Raw genomic sequence first — 6,485 nt, forward strand, 5'->3', positions numbered from 1 at the left:
ATATGTACAGAGGCAAGTACACACAAAAGCAAGCACACACATTATGACAGACAGACACACATGTAGATAGATAGATAGATAGATAGATAGATAGATAGATAGATAGATAGATAGATAGATGTGTCTCTGTTTGCGTCTGTGTGTTTGTGTGTGTGTGTGTGTGTGCGTGTGCCTGCATGCACGTTGGTGTGGGTGTTCTTTGATATATAAAGCGATTATATTAATGTTTTCACTATCGTAGGAGGGAAATTAATAAAAACATGTCTGTGCGTGTTTTCTGCCGACAAGACCAGAACAAAGTAGATTTAGTTATTTCATGAAAATGTCGATTGGGTGGGTTTCAATAAATATATTCTGCAGCCCAGCCCTACCTAACAAACATAGAACCGCCTAGCACCATCTAACATCATCCAGCATTACCTGACACCACCTGTAAATAAATACGGCGCTACCTAATTTAATGGATGTTCGTAGTCGCTTTACTTGCTGAAAATTGCAGTCAAATTTCCCTCATATCACAACGTTAGAAAAAGAAACGTTGGACAATGTTGCCCTGATACACCTGAACATAGGAAGACAACGTGATGGTCACAGCTGGACCAACACGTCGGTCATCGATTATGATTTGCCTCTGGCTAAATAATAACAAAAAACAATAACAATGACAATTGTTTTTGAGGAGATCCGCTCTGCAATCGCTCGACCTAATAAATATAGTGCCTAACATTCCCTCAATTCAGAGAAAGCTATCCTTAAAAAAGTTAGGAACATATTAATATATTCCTAAATATCCAGTCTCTATAAAAGGCGGAAAAACCTTATAAGGATTAACTTACATATGGGTAATAACATCAACTGCCTAAGTAAGAAACTAATCAAGGAGTCACTGCATGGAGACTTCTTGATCTTCCTGCAATAGCAACTAAATCATCTTCGTATCTCAATCTACGGGCTACGAAGTGTGTGTGTGTGTGTGTGTGTGTGTGTGTGTGTGTGTGTGTGTGTGTGTGTGTGTGTGTGTGTGTGCGTGTGTGTGTGTGTGTGTGCGTGTGTGTTTTACATGGCTTCCTAGATTGTTTGGAGTGAGAAGTGACGAAAACTTACTTCAAAATATAGAACTGATCCGGCAGTTTGCAACAGAGTTCCATTTAAGACACCTCACTAAACCAGATTGTGTATTAAACCAGGCGATGGATTAAGTCTATCACCAAAGATAAGATACGGTAAATCTGATGTGATGGATGGATGGACTAGTAGCATAGGTAGATGAAGACGTTGAGCGCGGTATGGTCCGGACGACGCTTTTAGGAGGCGGTATTTTGGGTCTGCTGTATAAGACTGTTTAAGGGCCTGTGAGAGACACAAGAGCTACCCCGGGCGGCACCACACTCCAGCTACGTCACTGGGATGGCCGGATGAATCTCCATCACTCGATGATGACAATTCAGTTGTTGGATCAACAGAAACACTTATTCATTGAATTCATTTCTCAACAGTGTTAAACTGCTAAAGTCATTATAATGTTTAAGCTAACAAGAGCTTGTATGCATGTGCTCACTTGACTTGTTAGATTAGAACTAACAGTCAAATCTTCCTCAAATTACACCCTACTGTCTATGTGTGCTTTGAGATATTCCCAAAAAGAACTAGTTTATATATGTAAGTATGTGTGCGAGTGTGTGTGTGTCCGTGTGTGTATGTAACTATGTATGTATTTATGTATATACAGTAATCCCTCGACTATCGCGGGTGTTCCGTTCCCAAACCCCCCGCGATAGATGAAACTCCGCGAAGTAGAAACAGTACTCTACAGTATATTTATTTTATTATTTTTATAATTTGCATATATTTATTTTATTATAAATGCAAGACAACGCCACAGAGGAACCGAGTAAGCTTAAATAATAAACCGCGATAGGTGAACTGTGATATGGCGTGAGATATCCATATCATAAGGCTGATGTAATGACATACGTCTTTTTGTGTGGTATTGTTGTCTTATATCTATATGTAGTGAGCTGAATAAATAGATATATAAATAGAGCCACTGTAATCGCAATATTGTGAATAGAGGTGACAAAAGATAGCTTATTGTTGTTAGCTCCAGGTCAGCCCTGATCAGACTTAAGATCGAAAACATTTCAGCTATCTGTAACCATTCTGTCACTCTCTAAGTAACTAAGTCTTCATTTCCCTATATACCCTCTCTTGTTTTTAAGACAACGTGGTGGGATTTAACGGTGTTTTGTTGCTATTTATAACATGTAGCGAGATCGCGTGAAGCTCTCATTGACTCGAGATATAAGGGATGTATATTGATTGCTTTGCTGAGAGATGAAGCAGAAAATGTTTCTGACGATGAATGCGGTTAAAAAACAGAAACAGTCATTGTTGATAATTAGTTGCACAGCGTTACACAAGGTCAACACCAAAACAAAACCTTTGTATATTTTGTTGGTGGGAAATACATCACAAAAAAATATTGCTTTTCCAAATTCCTAACTTTCGCTAACTGAATAACAGTAATAAAATATTTAGATTCCGTTTATCGCGTTGATATCAATATATAAATATTCATAAGAGCTATTGTCAAAGACCTATTGGGGTTGAGTAGCGTATTTCAGAAAGAAATAGAGTTTTATTAGTAATTTAGACTAAACATAATACAGTTAAAACTAACGATTTGTAGTTATTAAATGTCCAGTCATGTTTGTTTAGAAACTATAAATTTCAGTCATTAATATAAATGTCTGCCAAATGAATTATCAAACCAAATCATTGCATACGATGGCAACATAAGAGTTCTAGAAAGTCTTTTGTTAGTATTTTTTCTTATTAATGGTTAGCAATAGAAATATCGAAAAAGAATTTCAAGTGATTCTATTACAACATGAAGCAAACAAACAGCGTTTACAATTGCTTTTTACAAACTATTATTTTCTAATTTATCGTGTTAACATTTGTCTAGTTACTGCATGATTTATGTCTTTCTATTGTTCTACTTCATAAATGAGTGTAGTTATAAATAAATCCATACTTCTGGCTCTTCATATTCCGATCTCAAATCCCGCCGAGATCAACTTTGCCTTTCATCATTTTGGTGTCGATAAAAACCAGGTGCCAGTCAAGTGCTGACGTCGATGCAATCGACTAACCCATTTGCCTCAAAACTAATCGACCTATGCCTAAATCAGAAACAAAACACACACACACACACACACACACACACACACACACGCACATGCACACACACATACATACACACACACACACACTCACTCTCTCACTCACTCACATGTAGATAGACATACACATATGAAAGGCAAAATAAGAAGGTTCCCTGACCAGGCCTAAATAGGTATACCTGTACTCTAGTAAATGATGTCTCAAATAATATTTACTTTTGAGTACCCTACTCTTCCAAATAGTTCGCTTTAACTCGTACACAACAAGGCTGCCGCATCTTCCTCGCTTCAAAAGGATTGTGGGAATTGTCTCTGGTTGTGTATGACACGCTCCCTTCTCGATTTTCATAGTGTCCGATACTATCTCGTTAACGTGGTCTGTATATACCTACAGTATCTTTGTATATACCAGTTCGAGAGAGATGTCTTCAAACGCTGTAGCTTCCGCAGCAATGGCTCTAACACCAAAATATACAAGAGCGAGGATTGAAAACATCCTTGACGAATTAAAAATAAATCGAAACGGTTCTTTGCAGATGATCATTTATTCCGATCACCGAGTGGATGTTGCAACACAGTAGAACCAATAAGCATTAGAAAACGAAATAAAACTAGCTACGCTAAGGACGGCGGCCAAGTGCTGATGGTCTTTCCTATCGAATGCTTTAGATTGATCTAAGTTTATTAGAGACTCACCGATGTCGGCTTTATTACACACCGTAATGCATCGAATCTCGTAAAAAGATCTGCCGAGATTAATAGCTAAAATATCAATGGCGGTAAAATTTCACGAAATAGTGTTTAATTTGACTTTAATCAATGTTAAAGGAATTTAAGAGAATTAAATGAGATTATTAAGGCAAGCATGATTAATAATTAAAGTGGTTAAATAAAGACGATTGGCAATAAAAGAAAATCCAACATGATTTGTATGACCTTCACAAACAATATGTAATTATACATATGTAAATTCTATTTCATTGGTTTTGCCAATTTATGAACACAGTTCATGGATTGTTGATCGTTACATACGATATTAGTCACAATTATGTTCAATAAAAAACATTTTTTTTTATAAAACAAATGACACTTATTTAATTATTACTTTAGTCATTTCTTTTAAACAATTATTTTCAGTCTGACTATATGCGTGTGTGCGTGTGTGTGTGTGTGTGTGATAAATAAAGTAGTTTTAGAGCCATTTGGTGTATTCTTCTAGCATGTGGCATTACTCGGTAGATGCCCCTATTATAATTTTATAATTATATTTATGAAATCAAATACTTTGTATTAATTTTTTTACTTAAATTGGCTTTTACATGCTAGCTACTTGATAAAATCCTATATAGGTTTTTATCCTGGATTATAATTGATAAACCAAGTTTATTCGCTGCTGAATTATTTTGGTTATTCTCACGTGGCTGAGATGAACGAACTAGATTTAACTTTTATATAAGCGTGAACATTTGTATATGCACCGTGAATACATCGTGTTCGTATGGTATATATAAATGTTTATAATTATGTACATATACATACATCTGCATAGTTATGCATGTATGTTTGATGTATATATGTATGTGTTTGTGTGTATATAAAGGAATTATGTATATAAATAAAAATATATAAATTACTTTCAGCATATATCAAGCATCCCTGTTTCTATTGGCGTAAACATGGCGGTTTTTCAGATAATGAAAATCTGTTATTAATTTCGGGCGTAAAATTGAAAATTTAGTTAAAACATATTCTTGAATGAATGAATGGTTTTGTTTAGAACTGCTGAATTTTAAAAATGTCTTTGCACATTATTTATTTATCAACATTGAAGTGTTACTAAAGTATATTCATAGATAAACTCATAAACCCAACTTTTTTCCAATAATCTATAAAACCAAATTTAATCTATGTATTTCAATTAAGTAAAAGAACAGTTTGTATTTCAAGTAGCAGGTATTCTATGCTTTCCTTGTAATATATTTCTTACTGGGAGAATAAAGCAGATTCTTTCTAGATATACTGGCAATCTTCAGTTCTTGAGAGTTGAATATATAGATTAGGGACCATAATAGGAAAAAGAAAGACAAATATGTCTGCAATCGCTAGACGCATTAAAGAACTAAAGAAAACGCATGCGCCCGCACATGCCTACATGCAAGCATAAGCATATATACATACACACACACACACACACACACACACACACACACAAGTATGTATGTATATATATATATATATATATATATATATATATATATATGCACATATATATATACACACACATATATATACACCCACTTATAAATATACAAATAAAGAAGATAATTGGATTCAGAGAATCCAACAGAAATTACAATAAGAACCCCTGCAAGAAATCGGCTAGCTGTTCCAATGGTAATCACATTACGATATAGTTTAACTTTTCCATGCAACCGAAAATTCAGGACATACAAGTAGTATTGTCTTCAGGAGAAAATTATAATAAAAATCAGGAGGTATGTATGAAAGATGAATAGTTTCATTATTTCCATATGATTACAGCTGTTTCGTAATTTTCCCATTCAACATTATATACGTACATTTTACATCAATATGCATTGTATAATGCATCTGTATACTTCCATAATGATATATAAGAGAGAAATTTAACTCATCTGAACAAAAATACCGGAACGTGAAGATTTCATCCAGAATTTAACTTTGGTTTTTGATCAGATGAGTAAGTTTTTTCATGTTGATATACAACTCTATGTGTATATGATGCAAAATGTACGTTGAGAAAATAACAAAGCAGTTGTAATCACATGGAAATCATATGGAACTAATAGATCTGAATTCATTTCTAATACCACCTCTTTATATTAATACATGTATGCATATTATATATATATATATAAGGTAAACAGAGTTAGCTCCACGCTGCAAGATAGTATGACTTTAACACATTGAGCATTCTGGCCTCTTCTCGAGGCCCTGTTCTTTTCTATTCTTTTCTATTCCCTCTTCCCTTCATTTATTTTATTTTACGCATTTGTATTCACTCTGATGATGTTCCATGTACTAGATTGAATGTGCTACGAAGATGACGAATATTATTTTCGAAATTCTTTCGTAAGCACCAACTAATACTGGAAGCGGAAACGGCCGTAAGAAATGTTACGTCATCTTATTTCAAGTTGTGTATTAAAAAATAATCTACCGATGTGGTTAAATTTGTTTGTTGATCAAAAGTCTTCTCCATTTTCTGATTATTTAAATTATATATATAGATATATACATACATACATATATATATATATA

This window comes from Octopus bimaculoides, chromosome 4, assembly GCF_001194135.2.
Source record: "Octopus bimaculoides isolate UCB-OBI-ISO-001 chromosome 4, ASM119413v2, whole genome shotgun sequence".
Classification (NCBI taxonomy): Eukaryota; Metazoa; Mollusca; class Cephalopoda; order Octopoda; family Octopodidae; genus Octopus; species Octopus bimaculoides.